The 18,855-nt window shown below is 48.4% G+C and overlaps 1 pseudogene; it reads right to left on the reverse strand.

The window, feature by feature from the left end:
• Positions 1-5,003: 5,003 nt before the first annotated feature.
• LOC123857923 (phosphoglycerate mutase 1-like) lies at positions 5,004-12,494 on the reverse strand (annotated as a pseudogene).
• Positions 12,495-18,855: the final 6,361 nt, after the last annotated feature.

An 18,855-nucleotide genomic window follows, 5' to 3' on the forward strand; every position in this document is an offset into this window, starting at 1 on the left:
AGTGTGGAATAGAGCCTCATGGTCTGGAGTGCGAGGCGGAGGTGGGACAGTGGGTTGGCAGCAGCGGAGGTGGTGGTGGCCACGGTAGGGCCGTGGCAGGGCGGAGGGGTCTTTAGTCGAAGAATAGAGTCGGGTTCAGGGAGGGCTGGTGGTGTTTCTGCAAGAGAGGAGCCTCCGGGAGCCCCTGGTGCTCAGAGGAAGCCAGATAGAAGTTGCTAAAGAGTTGGAGTTTTACCCTAAACGTAGCGGGGGGTGCCTCAGAAAGACCCGGGAAGGAAGGACAGGACATTAACAAGCTTGTCTAAACCCTGACATGAGGTCATAGCAGAGTGGGGTGGGCCCTGATCCACTATGACTGGGTCCTTAGGAGAAGAGGAAACGCACGCAGACGCGGGAACCGGGCGGCCGAGGTGGGGTGAGGCTGCCACCGGCAGCCCATCAGTGGCTTGGGGCGGCCGGGACAGACCCTCCCTTGCAGACTTAGAGAATCAGCCCCTTTGCACAATAACCCATCATGGCAAGGAAGGATCGTACTAAGCAGTATTGACAAATCTGTTAAAACACTTCAGCACATCGACAGCAGAGGTAAAAATCGGACCATTTCCACGTTCCTGAGAAGGTATTTATCAGAGTCACTGGTACTGGATGAGTAACAACACGACAGCAGTCGATAGAAGATCCGTCAATACGATGGAGACGCATGTACGCGCCCATTCTCCGTTTTCCGGAGAATACGCACAGCTGCGTCTGCAGCACCTCGCCTCTCCCCGCCGGGCGTCTCCGGGAGAGAGAGCTCAGCTCAGCGCTCGGGGCTCCTCGCTCACAGGCTTCTCTCCCTGCCCCCGGGGGCCCTGGCCTCCTCTTGCTGAGCCTCCCCCTGGGCCCCGGAGCTCTGCTTGAACCAAACCAGACATACCCACGTCTGCCCCTTCCTCGGCTGAGAAGAGAGAGGTCAGCAAATTCTGGGCAGAAAACCGGAATACAAGCAATTGTCTTGTCTGTCCAGGGTGTGGCTCCCTTAGCTCACAGATGCAGGACGTCGTGGTTCCATATTTGAAAGGCACTAGATACAGACTCTCTGGGTGGTCACATTGTCTTATAGACACAAGAAACATTTATAAGAATGTAAAGAAGAGCTTGCGGCTAGATGCACCTTTGCTTCATCATTGCTCCAATGTTGGAACCAGCGCGTGCTTGCCTCCTGTGGCTTCTGCCTTCCCCCAACTTGGTGCATGCTCCGGGAGGGCCAGGGCTCCAGCTTCTGGGGCCGTCACGGCAGTGAGCCCCCCCTCTCCACTCCGCACACGGCAGCCAGCACGGACCCCCTGCCTTTTCCATGTCTCTGTCTACGCACGTGAATGCACGCACTTCAGCTCGCCGATGTGCGTGTGAGGTGGGACCCCTGCACTCGCTCCAGGGCTCCTGATCTGAAATATGCGGCTTTTTTTCCATCCTGCTGTCTCTCCTGTCTCCCCGAAGATTAACCCGGGCAGCAGGGTCTCTGTCGTTCTGGTCACTGCTCTGGGTCAAAGCGGTGCCTTGCGCATAGTTGATATTTGGTCAATATTTGCGGAAGGAGTGCATGGATGGCATGACCCTGGCCTGCTGTGGACAGGGGTTTCGGTGCCCAACCTTTGCTTCTGGGGTGCAAGACGGGAGGACCGCCGGACGTGGAGGGGCCAGCAGGGGGCGCTGCTGACCAGGCGATGGCGGTGGAGTCTGCTGCGCGGGGAGGTTCCCAGGCAGAGTTCCAGCCCGGACCTTGGTGACAACATTGGTGTGGCAGTCTCAAAGGGACTCCCTCCCCCCCTCCCTCACCCCTTCTGCTCTCACCCCTCATTCTAGTGCTCACACCGTCCACCCCAGCGCAGGTAGATGTCCCCAGCGGCAGCCTTCCTGACACCACCTCAGCCAGCAGGGCCCTCCACCTTCCCCGAGAAGCGGTGACTCCTCTGAGTGTACATCCTGGGCCCCACAGAACCCTCCACCCCCTCATCTCCTCATCCCCTTCACCCCCTCGCCCCCCAAAAGGATGAGGGGAAACAGGGGCTGGGAACATCCCTGAGAGCCCCCCTGCAAGGCTGCCCCCAAGTCCAGGTTGGGTTCTCGGGAACACTAGGATCCACTCCTTCCCCCGAGGTTTCAGGACTCACTCTTGAAACGTCTCTCCAAGAGTTTTGTTCAACCTCCTTTCGCACATCTGCTTCTCTTGCTCTGATGTTGATCTACTCACTGCCCCAGGGCCTTTGCAAGCAATACAACCGCCGTGTCCTGACCTCACCCTCAGCGGCTGAGGGAAGGGTCTTCCTTATGCTGCAGGACATCAGGTCCCCATGGGACCCCGGGCTCCTCCTTGTCAATCCCCATTGCCGAGACAGTTCCTGAAGTTTCTTCCCCTCCAGTGACTGAGGCCGAAATGCCAATCATAGGGCCATTGTGAGGTCAGGCACTGTCCAAGCCCTGGGGGCTGCCAAATGCAGGTTAGAGCAGTTGTGGGGTGAGCCCCCCACCCCGCCTGCAGGGGCCAGGGGAGGTGCAGCTGTCCCGGGCCTCGGGTGGCTCGGCGGTGATCTCCAGAGGGGAACCAAGGGGGCACCTGCACTTTGGAGCCAGGAGATGACATCTGCTCTGACCCCATCTGTCCCGGTTACCAAGAGCATCCCCGGTGGGCCCCTCCTGGTCCCCTGCACATGATCCCAGGGGCACCTGACCCCCCGAGGCTGGCCCTGGGGGTGGGGAGGTGCCAGCAGCCCAGCCCCCTCCCTAGGGGTGAGACACCGCTGGGACGTGGAAGGCCAGACACCACCTCCTACCCCCTGCTTGTGGATGAGGCCCATCCCAAGTGCTCCTCTTCCAGGTCCCCCAGGCCAACAAGGGAGACTCCCTAGGGTCAGGGACCTGCCAGTGGGGGCGTAGGCTTTCCCAGGTACGAAGCCGTCAGCCACATTCTGCTCCTCTCCCTGGGGCCCTGGGCCTCCTCCGTGTGATCCCCTACTTAGCAGGGGGCCAAGCCCCCAGGTGGCTTACGTCGGCTAGTTTTCATTTCTGAAGCAATTGTTTATCTCAAACCTCGCTTGTATTATATTTTAGTCGTAAATTTGGGATTTTTTTATTTTTAGCAGATTAAGTATATTTACTTTTATTTTTCGAAAAGTTCCAAAACCTCATGAACTTCTGTGTCTGATTCTCCCTCCCTTTCTTCCTTTCTTTTTCTTCTGATGCTCAGAAAAGCCCTTTAAAACCCTGATATTTCAGGGTATGTGGGTGTTGTCGCTGGGAGCTCCTATGCAACTGGGATATGTTTGTGGGGATACTGGAGATGTGGGCATGAAGTCAGGTCTTATAGGAATCAGTTGCCTTTGTTTTAGCCGGGGAGCTCGGAGGTACCATGAAATTGTGGAATCTGAAACCAAATTCTTGGCCAGAATTTTTGAGCCACACAGATATTTAAATTCCATCTTCAAGTTCCTATATGGGTTACACTCATGTTCCTTTTATGCTACACCCAGATACACACGGGACCCCTCAACTCCCTTGCCTTTGGACACCTTACTTTACGGTTCAGGCTTTCAGAGAAGCTGTTCCCTCTGGGGACATGTGTTCACATGGAGATTCCGCCGTGGCGTCCTGTCCTGTGGTCACTTGTCCTGTACCGTGACTTGGCCCCTGAAACCAGTGCACCCGGTCACTAGAACTGGCTGGTGTCCCCTAGGCTTCACTGGCTTCCCTGCATACTTGGTATGAGTTTGTTAAAGCTGCCAAAGTGAAGTACCACAGACTCTGTGACTGAAACCATGGAAATGTATTGTCCCTGTTCGGGAGGTTGGAGGTCCACGATCAAAGTGTCTGCAGGTTCCTTCTGAGGCTGGGAGGGAGAATCTGCTCCATGCCCCTCTCCTCGTTTCTGCTGGTTGACTGGTGATCTCTGGGGCTCTTGACTTGTAGAGACATCACCCCAAATTCTGTTTGTATCTTCACATGGTGGTCTCTTTGTGCATACATCTCCTTAACTTTTTCTCTTTTTATAAGGACACCAATCTTACCGAATTAGGTCCTACCCTAATGACCTCATTTTAACTGGATTAGTTCTGGAAAGACCTTATGTCCAAATAAGGTAGCATTCTGAGGTACTGGAGCTGAGGATTTCCACATGGTTTCTTGGTAGGGAGGGCACAGTTCAACCCATTACAACCTACAACAATGCAATCTTTTTTTTTTTTTTTTTTTTTGCACATCACTCCCTTATTATACTGAACTGGAAAAAAAGATTTACTACCGTTACACTCAAAATGAGTACTGGGCCCGAGACGCAGGGCCAAACAATTACAGCATGATCAGAAACAGAAACAGTGAAAGACACACGAGCACGGTTGGGAGGTGTTTCACTGCCAGAAGAGCGGTAAGGCAGGGGAGGGGTTCTAAAACACACGGCGGGAAGAACTCCTAGGCCTTGAAGTCAAGGAGCTCACCCCACGTTGGTGTGAGGAAAGGCTTAGTTTTGGATGATCACATGTGAATATTTGATATTTCAATACCACTAGAGATCCCAGAAGGTTTTTTGTGTTATTATCTATATGTATTTATTTGTAAAAGTAAATGCAACGCATAAGCATTCAGGTTGGTCCCAGTCTTCTGGGGCCAGCTCTTCCCGGGTCTGAGGAGCAATGATTGTTGTAATCACCATGCAGGTCACATTCATCTTCCTCTGGAATGACTGGAGCTCCCCAGACGAGTCACCTGATGAGAATAGGACAGGACTCTCTCCTGCGAACACAAATAGTCTCTCTTGCTTCTCACTGGTCACACCTTAGCATAGCTCCTCCCTATCCCCACCTCAGCAGGTGCTTAGAAATAAACAAAGTAGCAAAGACCACCGCCTGGATAAGAGTGTCCCTCAGCTTGGACTGAGGACCTGTGTCCCAGAAGTGCCATTCTGACTAGATTATAGGAAGGGAATGGGTGCCAGAGACAAAATGGCTAATGGAATTAGGAGCCACCGGTTCCTATCTGCAGCTAAAACTGAAGAGGCCCACAGATGTGGTCAGTTTGACAGGTGCAGAGAAGGGGATGGGCGGGGGGGTGGGGGCATTCTTGGGAAAGTAGTCAGCCCGCTTGCCTTCACTTGTTGGCCTTGCCCTGGTGGTCACAGCTTCTCTGTCTTTACCCACAGCCTCTTCATCCCCCCAGAACTGCACAGGCTTGATGAGCATCAAGTTCTTGTCCAATTCACGGTCCATGGGAATTCCAGTCGGCAGGCTCAGCACCATACCAGTCTCTTCAGAAAGACCCTCCAGATGCTTGACAACGCCCTGCCATCTGTTTCAATCAGCACCCCTTTCCCCTCCTTGATCCGGGAAATGATTTCTTCATTCCAAAAAGGCACTCTGGTAATCATGCCCTTCAGACGCTCACAGGAGGGCAGCTGACCTTCGGTGAGGTCTGCATCCCTGAAATCCTTACTGATGTTGTTCTAGAAGGGATGGTTAGGCTCCATCGGAGGTGGTGGGGCATCACACGAGCACCTCCAGATCTCTACCTGGGCCTTGCTGTGCTTGGCAGCAGTTTCTGCTTTATCGCGGCCAGTCCGAACCCCATAGTGCTGCTCCTCGAGGCGCCAGGTCCTCACTGTTGGCAGCCACATTTGGTTAGGGGCATCCAGCACTGTCCAGAGAATCCGAATTGCTCTCCTCTGCACTGAAGTGAAGCTGGTGTCAAACTCACAGCCAGCACCTCGCAGCACCTGCCCACCACACTTTACCTTCTCGTGCCAGGCCGGGTTCAGATTGGCATCATTCTAGCCAGTGAAGCGGATTTCCAGGTCCCAAGAGCCGAGATTCCAGAGTCGTTGTTTAGCCTCAGCTGCGCCTGGCTCCCATGCACTTGTTCACCCCAATTTTTTAATGGATTTTGGCATCTGATGATCTTATTTTCTTGCCAGGCCAACTATGCTTGGGAAAAATTTGTAGTGTAATCAAGAAAAAAAGAGAGAAAAGCAATTTTCCAATATAAGGAATGAAAAAGGAGACATCATTATAGAACCTACAACTATCAGAAAGATTATAAAAGGATTTGGCAATTTCTATAAATGGATAAACTCCTTTAAAACTATAATTTATATAGTCAATGAAGAAGAAATAGGAAATCTAAATAGTTCTGTCAGTTAAGTCAATTAAATCCATTATCAGAATCTTCCCACAGAATGCAAGCTGGTGCAGCCACTCTGGAAAACAGTATGGAGGTTCCTCAAAAAGTTGAAAATAGAGCTACCATATGATCCAGCAATTGCACTACTGGGTATTTACCCCAAAGATACAAAAGTAGGGATCTGAAAGGGTACGTGCACCCCGATGTTTATAGCAGCAATGTCCACAATAGCCAAACTGTGGAAAGAGCCAAGATGTCCATCGACAGATGAATGGATAAAGAAGATGTGGTATATATATACAATGGAATATTATGCAGCCATCAAAAGGAATGAGATCTTGCCATTTGCAATGACGTGGATGGAACTGGAGGGTATTATGTTGAGTGAAATAAGTCAAATAGAGAAAGACATGTATCATATGACCTCACTGATATGAGGAATTCTTAATCGCAGGAAACAAACTGAGGGTTGCTGGAGTGGGGGGTGGGGTGGGAGGGATGGGGTTACAGGATGATAGACACTGGGGAGGGTATGTGCTCTGGTAAGTGCTGTGAATTGTGCAAGACTGTTGAATCTCAGATCTGTACCTCTGAAACAAATAATGCAATATATGTTAAGAAAAAAAAAAAGAAGAAGAAGAAGAAGAAGGTAGCAGGAGGAGAAGAATGAAGGGGGGGAAATCTGAGGGGTAGACGAACCATGAGAGACAATGGGCTCTGAAAAACAAACTGAGGGTTCTAGAGGGGAGGGGGTTAGGAGGATGGGTTAGCCTGGTGATGGGTATTGAGGAGGGCACATTCTGCATGGAGCACTGGGTGTTATGCACAAACAATGAATGATGGAACACTACATCGAAAACTAATGATGTAATGTATGGGGATAATACAAGAATAAAAAAATTAAAAAAAAAAAAAAAAGAATCTTCCCACAAAGAAAACACCAGACCCAGATGGTTTCATTGGTGAATTCTAAGAACATAAAAAAAAAAAAAAAAAAAAAGAAGGTCAAGAGTACTAAATTTACATGTATTTTTCTGGAGAATAGACAAAGTAAAAGACATGATCTTTTATGATCCCTCGAACCTTCAAGGCCATTTCAAGAAAGAAATATTTAAAACCAACTTCTGTTATGAACACAGATGCAAAAATACTTAACAAATTATTAGCTAATAAATATAACAACATTTGAAAAGATAAGATATTATGATCAAGTGGAATTGATTCCAAGTTTGTGAGTAGAGTTTAACATTAAAGCATCAAGATGAGGATTTGCTGTGGGGGCTGTTCTAAGCACCGTGTGTTTAGAGGCACTCTTGGCTTCTATCCGCTAGATGCCAGGAGCATCACACACTCCAAGTCATGACAACTGCAAGTGTCTCCACATAGTGCCAAATGTCCTTGTGGGACAAAATTGCTCCCAGTTGGAAACCAAAGCATAATAAAAATTTTAGAATCTATGGCTAGAAGTAAATAATCCTATCTGATTTTTTAAATCTACAAAATTAAAATAATGTTGAAATGGTAAACATTTTGTCCTAAAAACATGAAGAAGACCTGGATGTGCCTGATACTGGGTCGGTTAAATGTTGAATTATACAACCCAGTCAGTTCAGTAGACAAGGAAAAGAAATAACACTATAAATATTGGAAAAAAGGAAATAAAACTGCTATAGTTAATAACATAATTTTTAATGTATAAAGTTCAAATAAATCTATTATAACTAAAAAGTTAATATAGCAAGATAGAGGGATACAGGATCCATAAAAAAATTAATCATGTTTTGATGACAAGCAACAATCTCTTAAAAATAAAATTTAAAACAGATCAAATAAAATTTTAAATTTTAAAACATTAAAAAAATCAATTACCTAGGTATAAAACCAAAGGAAGAACTAATGAAAATTGAACGTATTTTTGAGGGAAATTAAAGATCTAAGTGAATAAAGGCAAATACTATATTTATGGATTTGAAAAGTCACATTTATAAAGATGTCAATTCTTCCAAAACTTATATGTGGAATCCATGTCATTTGTATCAAAATCCCAGAAAGTTAACTTTGCTTATGTTGATAAGCTGATTCCAAAATGTATACAGAGACTCAAAAGACCAAGAAAAGCCGTAACGGTCTTGAAGAACAAAGCTGGTTTACTTTAGCAGATAGCAAACTTAGTAGGAAGGGAGAGTATCTAAGAGAATGTGGCCATGAGGGAAGGTAGACCAGATGACTACTGGAGCAGCCCACGTGGCAGCTCTGGCATAACAGACACCTTCCACAGAGACACTAGCTACATGAGTCTACTGAGCATTTGGAATGTGACTAATGGGTCTGAGGAAATGAATTTTATGTCTAATTAATTTATAGTTAATTCAAATGTAAATAGCCACACGTGGCTAGAGTATTGGACAGCACACAGTGTCCAGTACTTGTCCTACATATTGTATGACAACTTATTTATATCCAAGGTGATGCTTTAGTGCAGCGTGCAATAAATGGTTTGTGATAGACTATCCAGATTTAAAAAAGGTAGCTTGACCCTTACCTTACATCATACACAGAAGTAGTTCCAGATGCATTGCATTTCTAGGTGTGAAAGATCAAAAATAATAAAACTTTCATAGGAAACCTAGAGCAATTTTATGATGTTCCATGTTCTCTTAAAGGGTGAGATATAATAGTTTGGGACATTTAATTTAAAAAATCTGTCATCAAAAAGAAACCTTTGAGGAAATGAAAAGGCAAGCAGAAGAGCTGGAGAAGATACTGAAGAAGCATATATTTGATGAAGAACTAGTATCAGGATCTTGTGAATAATTTAAATATAATAATCATAATAATGACTCTCACAAATAATTTTTAAAAGACACATAATCCAATAGAAAAATGAACAAATGATTTGAATAGACATTTCACAAAGAAAATAGCCAAATGGCTAAACATAGTAAAAATTGCTCAGATTTGTGAGTCATCAGGAAAATACAGAATTAGTCACAATGTGCTACTACCACATGGTGGTAAGGATGTGTGTCAGCTGGGGCTCTTGTGCATTGTTGGAAGAAGCAGAACTTGGCACAATCACTTTTGTTTTAAGACTTTATTTATTTATTTGAAAGAGAGAGAGAGAGCACGAGCCAGGGGGAGGGGCAGAGGGAGAAGGGAACTTTGTGCTGAGCAGCATTATGTTATTATAGTTAATAACATAATTTTTAATGTATAAAGTTCAAATAAATCTATTATAACTAAAAAGTTAATATAGCAAGATAGAGGGATACAGGATCCATAAAAAAATTAATCATGTTTTGATGACAAGCAACAATCTCTTAAAAATAAAATTTAAAACAGATCAAATAAAATTTGATCAAGCCCCAACTAGGGGCTTGATCCCAGGACCCTGGGATTATGGCCTGAGCCAAGGGAAGATGCCCCAGCACAATCACTTTTGAAAGCGATTTCCTTATGATTCAGCAAATCCACTTTGGTTATATACCCAACAGAAATGAATGCTAATGTCAACCAAAAAACCATGCAAAAATATTTAAAGCCACTGTATTCTTAATACTCAGAACTGAAAACAACTCACATGTCCATGAACTACAGAGCAGATAAGTAAATTGAGATGTATTTGTGCAATGGAACTCTACATGTCAAGGAAAAGAAAGAACTGCCACATATAACAGTAGTGACAAATTTCACAGACCTAAATGTTGAACCAATTAGCCAGTCACAAAAGAGTGTATCCTGTATGAGTCCACACTTATAATTGTCAAAAGAAAGAACATTAATCTGTGGTGATACAGGCGAGAATAGTGTTAGGTCTGAAAGTTTTATGTGGGAGGAAACAGGTGGGAGCCTTACACACATAGGTAATTTCAGCAGAGCTATGCAATTATAAGAAAGAATAAAATCAAAACTCTAGAAATTGAAAACATAGTAAAAGAAATAAAAATGCCTCCAAAGGGCTCCAACTGAAATACAAAGAGTAAAAAAGAAAACCAACGCATCCAGGAGCTGTATGACAATACCAAATAACATAACATACGTGTAATTAGAATCTCAGGCATTAAAAAAAGAAAAGAAAAAGAGAAGGCAGAAGAAATATTTCAAGAAATAATGGCTGAGAATTTTCCAAAATCAATGATAGCTACCACACCAATTCAGAGAATACCAATCATGGTAAATACCCAAACACACACACACTGAGGCAAATTGTATTTAAATTGTGGAAGCCAGAGACAACGGGAAAATCTTGAAGACTGCCAGAGCATAAGAACCACATCACCTGCAGGGCAACAAGGATGAGAATTACAGCAGGCTTCTCATCAGAAACCACATAAGAAAGATAATGGGGTGACATTTTTAAAGTGTTAGCAGAAAATAACAGTCAACCCAGAATCTATATTCAATAAATCTATCTTTCAAAAGTAAAGGAGAGATAAAGACTTTCCTAAACAGATAGAAACAGAGAGACTTTATTTCCAGCAGGCCTACCCTATAAGAAATATTTAAGGAAGTTCTTCAGGTGGAGGAAATGTGATATAGGTCAGAGACTTGGGTCTACAAATAGAAGAATGTTGGAAGTGGACAAAATGAAGGTAAAATATTATCTTTATTTTTAATTGCTCTACAAGATAACTAGCTGTTTAAAACAATAATACTAACAATGAACTGTATGATTACAACTTATGTAAAAATGGGGTGTATGACAACCACCACAATAGGTATAGGAGGGAGGATCTGAGAACATAAGGTCCTTACTGCATACATGAAGCAGTATAATATTACTTACTGGTGGACTTAGATTATTTTAAAGTGTATATTGTAAACCCTAGGGCAAACTCTAAAAAATGTTTTTAAAAAAGAGATATAAATAAGTCAATAGAAGACATGTAATGGAATAATAAAAGAAATGCTGAATTAAATATAAAGAAGACAGAAAAAGAAGAAAAAAGAAACAAAGAGCAAACATGAAAAATATAAAAGAGCTACCAAAATAACAGAGTTTGATCTATGTCAATAATCACTATAAACGTGAATGTTCTAAACACAACAGTTAAAGACAGAGATTGTCAGATTGGATAAAGAGGCAATACCCAAGTATACGCTTTCTGTAAGAAACCCACTTTAATATCACAACTTCGCTGGGTCAACAGTAAAGGGATGGAGAAAGATTGGCCATAAAAATATTCAGAGGGATGTTACACAATAATAAAGGGGTCCATTCACCAAGAAAACAAAATGATAATAAACACTATGCACATAATAACAGAGCTCCAAAACACAAGAGGCAAAAGTTGATTTGAAAGATACATCCTCGATTATAGCTCGAGTCTTCAACACTCCTGTCAGTACTTGATAGAGCAAGTGGGCGGAGGTCAGTAGGAACATGGAAGACCTGACCACACTATCAGCAACTTGACCTAATGACATTTTTAGACTATTTCTCCCAACAATAGAGAAAACTTATTCTCTTTTTAATGGTTTTTAAAACTTGAAGTCTAATTAGCACACAATGTTAACACTGGTTTCAGGTGTACAACACAATGATTCGACAAATGTATGTGCTGTGCTGTGTTCACCACAAGTACAATACCATTGACTGTATTCCCTGTGCTGTACCTTTCATCCCCGTGACTCATTCCCCCCAAAACTGGAAGCCCGTACCCCCAACCCCCTTCACCCATTTTGCCCATCTCCCCTTCCCACCCGGCACCCACCAGTTTGTTCTCTGTATTTATGGTCTGCTTCAGCTTTTTTTGTTTGTTTGTTGAGAAAACTCATTCTTTTCAAGCACACATAGACCATTTGCCAAGATAGATCGTCTTCTGGGCCATAAAACAAACCTTAACAGATTTAAAAGAATAGAAATCGTATGAAGTATGTGTTGAGCAAAGTGGCGTCTGTTGCCTGTCACCGGGAGGAGACGTCTAAGCACTTCTGTCCTCTGCCCTTCCATATTGGAGTTGCCAAGAAAAACACACGGCATTCACGTGCTGGATGGGACAATACTCTACTCACAGGAAGAAAAGACAGAGCGAGGTCAGTTTCAACAGTGACTGTTGGTCCCCCATGGCCAGCTGGTCCCTCCTGGCAGCTGACGTGGGGCCATTGGCTTGCATGCACCTCTCTTGTGCCACAGCAGAAAGATCCTGTCCTCTCTTCCCACCGGGGACAGATAGAGCATTGGGTTTGGCCAGGCACCACCAGACACACATGCTTAAGCAGAACCAAGGAGCGCACAGTGAGTCTGAAACAGGGAAAGATATTCCCACCCAAGGTGACAAGGCCAGCACGAGCTGTGTGGCTCCTTACCTCCTGGGGAAGACATCCTCCAGGCCATGGCCCATCCTCATGTGACCAAGCGGGGGTCTAAAGACTGCCTCCCCCAAAAGTAGCAGAATTAACCTTGAAATGAGTAACACGAAGATCTCCCCAGCTATTTGGAAATCAAACCAGACATCTCTAAATAGCCCAAGTGTCAAAGAGGGAGTCTCAATGGAAATTTAAACATATTTTGAACGTAAGTGAAAATGAATATACAGCATAGCAAAGTCTGTGGAATGCAGCAAAAGCAGTGCTTAGTGGGGGTCTTACAGCCCTGAGGGCTTAGAAGAGGAGAGAAAGGTCCCTAATCAGTAAGTGAACAGGTACCCCAGGCAACCAGAGAAAGGAGAGTGCTTGATGAAAGCAAGCACAAGTTTTAGGAAGGAAGTGATAAAGCCAAGGAAATTGGAAAGAGAGAGAGAGTATCAGTGAAACGAGAAGCTGGCTCTGTGGGAGTCCAGCAAAACTTCTTCTTCTTTTAAAGGTTTTGTTTATTGATTTGACAGAGAGAGAGAGCGAGCGTGCGTGAGCACAAGCAGGGGGAGGGACAGAGGGAGCAGCAGACTCCCCACTAAGCAGGGAGCCCGACATGGGACTCGATCCCAGGGCCCTGAGACCATGACCTGAGCCGAAGGCAGACGCTTAACAACTGAGCCACCCAGCCACCCCTATAGCCCTCAGTCTTGTCCAGGTTCACCCATCCAGTGGATCTGGCTCTGGGCAGGTGAGGTCTTCGACTGAGGAAAGACTCCTTGGCCCGCTGGTGCTCCCGTCGGGGGCCTCACTGCCATCTGCCTGCGTGTCATGGGTCTCGGCCTGTGGTTAGTGATGCTGGGATGCCCAGGCCCTCCCCTGGGTCCGTACTACTGGTGGTGGGCCGCCAGACGCATTTCCCCACAGGGGCCTACATTGTGGCTGGACGGGCCCTGGTGGTCCTTCCTGTGATGACAGGACACACTTCAGCAAGAACCATCAGGGGGCTCTGAGGAAGCTTTATTACTCACAGGTCCTGGGGGGCATATGCACAGCTGGGGCCGCACAGCAAGGTCGCAGGGAGAGAGGGAGGCAGCGTGGACCCCGGTCTCTAACTTTTGGGGGTTGGGGTGGGGGCTGGGGTTTCACGGGTTCACTCTTTATTGGTGAACTTAAGGCATGAGAGTGGAAATTGGGTGCAGGAAGGGAATGGCTTCCAGGGTTTCCAGGGCTTTCTCGAGCGGAATTTCACGGGTAGGTGGCCTGGCCCCTTATCTCGGCCACATAGCTGGCAATGTGGTTACTGGAGGATGGGTGTCTTTGAAGTGGCCGTCAGAGCTCAGGGCCAGGCTCCCCTGGGTTCCCCCCTGCCCCAGGCTCTGGTTCCAGAAGGAAGCTGGGATGACTCAGGGATGCCAGCCAGCGGCCCCGCTCGGGCTGTCTCCATGGGGGTCGTCCCCCCTCGTGGCTGCAGCACGGCCGGAAGCGGGTCTGGCAGCATCTGGGGGGGACCACCCGCTCAGAGTCCTCACTGTCTCTGACAGCCTGTTCCCAGTCTCTCTGCACTTACAAGCTTGCATTTCAGAGATTCCACAGGGAGTTTCAAAGGCTACGGCTCTACTTATCACATCCAAAGGATGTCTTGTTAACTCCTCGCACATTGAAATGCCAAAATCTGGCTGGTTTGATATTAAGGAAAGTGGATGATTAGTCAAGCGATAGCTCAGACAGTAGATGTCTGTCCTTAATCACAGTTGATTGATCATTGATTTTGAAGCAATATTCCAGTATTGGCAAATGATAGCCCGAAGGAGGGGGAGCTCTGTGTTTCTGCGTATAGAGTGCAGATTCAGCGAGCACGTCAGTGGCAACATCACCCTCCTACCAAAGAGTTGCCATTTCCTATAGTATTCTTAAGCGTGGGGAAGGGATTTCACGATATGCTGTTCTTCTTTTTTTTTAAAGATTTTATTTATTTATCCATGAGAGACAGAGAGAGAGAGAGAGGCAGAGGGAGAAGCAGGCTCCCAAGGAGCAGGGAGCCCGATGCGGGACTCGATCCCAGGACCCTGGGATCATGACCTGAGCCGAAGGCAGACGCTTAACCATCTGAGCCACCCAGGCGCCCCACGATATGCTGTTCTAACGCATTCCTCCCACCCACTTCCCGCATGGGGCCCGAGCAGTGGTTCGTCCGCCTTTGAGACCCCGGCCCCCGTGCCTAGGATCTCACAGCAGCTTTCTGAAGCTCAGGGGCACGTTGGCCTGACTTTTCAGCAGCCTTCTGCACAGAGCGGCAAAGGCCGAAAGACCTCTCGCTAAAGGGACCTTGGCATCTTTATATGACATTATGTTTGAAACTTTGTATCTTCAAACATGTTAATCTTGCTTGGAAATCTGTACAGTCCAGCTCATGCTGAGAACCAGTCTCTGCCACCGCCCTGCTTACAGACCAGACCCGCTGTCCCTCAGGTGGTGGGGGGGGGGGGGGGCGGCTCTGGAGGAAGTTTACTAAGGGACAGGAGGGGAGCAGTGGCGTCCCAGGCCTGGGTGCACAGGGGACAGTCATGGCAGGGGAAGGAGGCGTCCTGTCTTGTGAAGAGTGGTAACCTTTTCGGATTTCTGATTTTTGAAAGTAAAAGCACCAGAAATAATTGAGTTCTAGCTTGAGGTTTTGCTGGTCTGTAAAATGATATAAAATATCATTTGAATTTTGTAGTCCCATTTAAAGCAGAAACATGGGGAATGAGGACCGACGCAAGCAGGGGTGGGGAGAAACCCCCTCGGTCAACAACTCAAGCTCTGGCTGCAGACGAGCTGAGCCTCCCTCCTTGGCGGTCCTGCTGGTCTGGACGCCCAGCTGCCCCGAGCAGCCTGAGCCCACCTTGCAGGCTGGGGCTGACGCGCTGCGCCCTCTGGCGGCGAGAAGGCGAGCGTGGCGGCTGGGTCTCTCGCCTCGTTGAGCACCAATTCCTGCCTGGGAGAAAGTTCCTTTTGGGGGAAATCAGTAGCTGCTTGGGTTTCCACCTGCAACCTGAGAACCTGGACAGTGCTGGGTGGCTATCTGCATGGAAGGGAGAGAAGGGGGCAGACGGTTTCCTGCCCACCAGCCGACGCCCCAGGTTTACTGTTGTGGCCAAATCCATCAATGCCTGTTTCCTGTTCCTGGGATGGTGCTGACGGCCTAGGGGCCACCCTGGCTGCTCTTCTCATTCCAGGGAGGGACCCGCATCCCGAGCTCTGTCCTCTCAGGGCCTGTGCCCCTCGCTAACCTGCCAGGACCTGCAGGTCTCTCCGGGGGCTGAAGCTCTCCTCTGCTGCTCTCGGCAGGGCGTGGGCCTCAGACTCATCCTGCCTTCAGGATTATCAAGCCAGAGACCCGAGAAGAAAGCATTGCAAGGTGATGTATTTCATTAATAGTAAGTACAAGATTTCAAGCCAGTTCTAACATGTCAATAATCAGCAGAACCCTGGGAGGTGATAGAAAGAGGAAATATAATCCACTTGAGGCCCTTTTAGAGTCAGACGCCCAGGCTCCGAGACGGGTTTGTGTCCTGCCACCTACTCGTGCATCTGTTTCCAGAGGTCGTAGGTCACAGTTCACAGGATTCACTTAGGGTTTCCCTGTGGCACCGAGTCATGAAAAACAGCACTCTATCTTTCTTGTTTTGCCAGCGGAGAATCCACAGTTCAGAAAAAGCACCCAAATCACAAAATTTAAAAATTACAGAGTCCCACCGTAGGCCCCCGGGTTTGTCTGCTGCTGGGTCAGGTGGAGGCATTCAGTGGCACTCAATAGATGTGTGCTGGGCGGTTACCTCAAGGAGTCTAGATTCAGGAGTGTTTCCCAGTCCCAGGCTCCCACAGCACCACACGATCTTCCCTTACCCTCAGGTACCCCGGCCCCTCTCCAGCCTGGCTCTCGTACACATGGACCTTCTTACTGTTGTTTCTGGGTGTGTATGAGTGTTGACCTGGGTTCTGCAGAGACACAGAACCAATAGTGTGTGTATGTCCTATTCGTATGCACACACTCTTTCTCCCTCAATTTATTTTAAGGAATTAGCTCATAAGACTGTGGGAGCTAGCAAACCCGAAACCCAGAGGGGAGGCTGGATTTCCTGATCCTTGACCTGAGCTGCCCTGGTGGCTGGTCTGTCCCGTGCAACCATGGACACAGGGCATCCAGGACCCCTCTGTCTTCGCCCCCTACGCCAGGACCCACTTTGGCTGTGGAGAAGGACCAAACTGCCTAGAGGCAATTAGGGTTTTTTCCTGAATTCCCTGCCTGCCCAGGGCATGGTGCCCTTGACTTGGGGAGGAGGATGCTGTGAGTCCAAAGCTTCATCATCACTGGTCTTTTCGCAGAACCGTGGAGGATCGTTGCTTGAAGCGCAGACTCTGTTGGCTAAATGGTTGTACACACGTCGGAAAATCTAGACAGAAAGAATGAGACGACCAGCTTAGGTCTGGGCAAAGTGCAGTTCGTGGTGGATTTTCCTGTCCCTCTTGTGAAGCTGGACTCCGTTTCCACGCAGACATCGGCGCTTGGATGTTTTGTATGAGCACGGGCGTGCCCTCGCTGCTTTTTAAAGGGTACTCTGAGGGACTTTAATGCTTTACTGTTGAATTTGATGTGGGCATCTGAATTCGGCTCAGTGATTAAAAAAAAAAAATCACTTTGTTCAGGGTCCTGTGTTCTGAGATGCTCTTTCCGGCCGGTTAAGGAGGGGCGTCGGTGCAGAGCCAGCCACCAGATGGCACTGTTGTCCGGCAAAAGAAAGAGGCGCCTGGGCCGCAGGGCTGGTGCCTGGGGGCAGGAGGATGACCGCCTGGGTGGGACCCGCGGGGCGGCGCAGGCAGTGCCCACGGGCAGGGCTGTGGGAGACGGGGCAGCGGGTGCTCGGGGAGCTGCGACTGGGTATTCCCGTGAGGCGCTGGGTCGGGATGTGCCCTTTACAGCCGGCAGACGGGAGAAGTACCAGGACTTTCCCTGGAGGTTCATCATTTGCATTCTGGGTGCAGGATGCTGAGCCCCATCTCCCAAACCGCCTGCCCCGACCCTCCCTGCCCCGGATGCCCGCGCTCTAGGCATTGGCAGTGCGTTCCACGCCATTCCTTTCCACCTGCTCTCTCTGCCCTCAGCTGTTGATGTCCAGTGGGCAGCCGTTGTCCTGAACTCCGAGCTCTGAGCTCAGACAGGATGCACCGGGCAGTTGGGCAGGACACAGCAGTCAGCGGGCTTGGAGTGAGCCCTCTGAATAGCATCAGACGTTTTAAGGGTCCCCTGGGCCTGTGTGCCCCTCCCTGCCCCCTGGAGGGCACATGTGCGGTGCCTGGGCGAGAGGTCCCTAGACCTGTGATAGCCCTTATCTGCTTGTCTATTTGCCTCGTCTTGAGTCAGTGGCCTGGGACCCCACACCACACAGCTCGAATCTGGCTCCTGCTCTGGCAAGAGGGTGCACCTAGCTTAGGTCTCTTGTCGGTTCTTGTGACGTTGGAAAAGAAATGCTTGCGAGTCAAATGCAGGGGATCCTCCTCTGCGTCTCCATCACGCCGCAGGACTCTGAGGCCCAGCCCCCCACCCTGCCAGCTCTAGAACTCCCATCCTGCTGTGTGTCCAGGGGCCTACGGAGCCCAGATGCCAGGTGACGGTCCCAGCTTCGGATCCAACAGGGCCACCCTGTCTCTTTGCTGGGCCTTCCCTTGGCACCAAACCCCTAGCCGGACGTGGACCAAACTCACGGGAAGAGGGTATGTGATCGTCAGAGAGGGACCCAAAGCTGGCCTCCGGGTAATGTCTGCTTGCCTGTTTACTTCTTCACTTCAGGCTGCGATCCCTTAGCTCAAAAGTCCACCAGCACCAAACTCAAATTTTTGCACATTTGTTATTTTGAAAAATAGCCTAAACAAGCAGGGGATTTTCAGCTCTTTTAGAGCCAGCCTGCTTTATAGGGCTTTACATGCTCAGGAAACCTCAACTCACAGCTGTTGCCTGTTGAGAATCCCCTCCCGCCCCTTGCTCTGTGCTCTGTCTTCCTCTCTGTGTGTCTGTCTCTCCTATGCGAATGGAAGTGGTGGAGTCCCCAGGACCAAGACACATGGAGGATGGAGCCGAGGTCTCCACACCTCTGCTTCCAGGAGATCCTCTCAGCTCGTGCCACGAATAAGCAGATGCTGCCGTCCCCTCCTGCACAGCGGACCCAGCCTGTGCCCTGACTCGAGGTGTAAGCCAGGTCCCCGCCGACCAGCAGCAGAGCCAGGATCCCAGCGTTGGCAGCATTCATGGAAAGACAGCCTGACTCTGATGTTCGGTGTGTGTGGACAGACACAGCGCGGGCCGGCGGTCAGCTCTGCTGCGGGCACCAGGGCCGCAGTGACCGGCTCCAGGCAGAAGATGGCCCTGGGATGTGGCTG

Source organism: Mirounga angustirostris, unplaced genomic scaffold, assembly GCF_029215605.1.
Source record: "Mirounga angustirostris isolate CCGP_5_RB_7025 unplaced genomic scaffold, mMirAng1.0.hap1 SCAF_13, whole genome shotgun sequence".
Lineage (NCBI taxonomy): Eukaryota > Metazoa > Chordata > Mammalia > Carnivora > Phocidae > Mirounga > Mirounga angustirostris.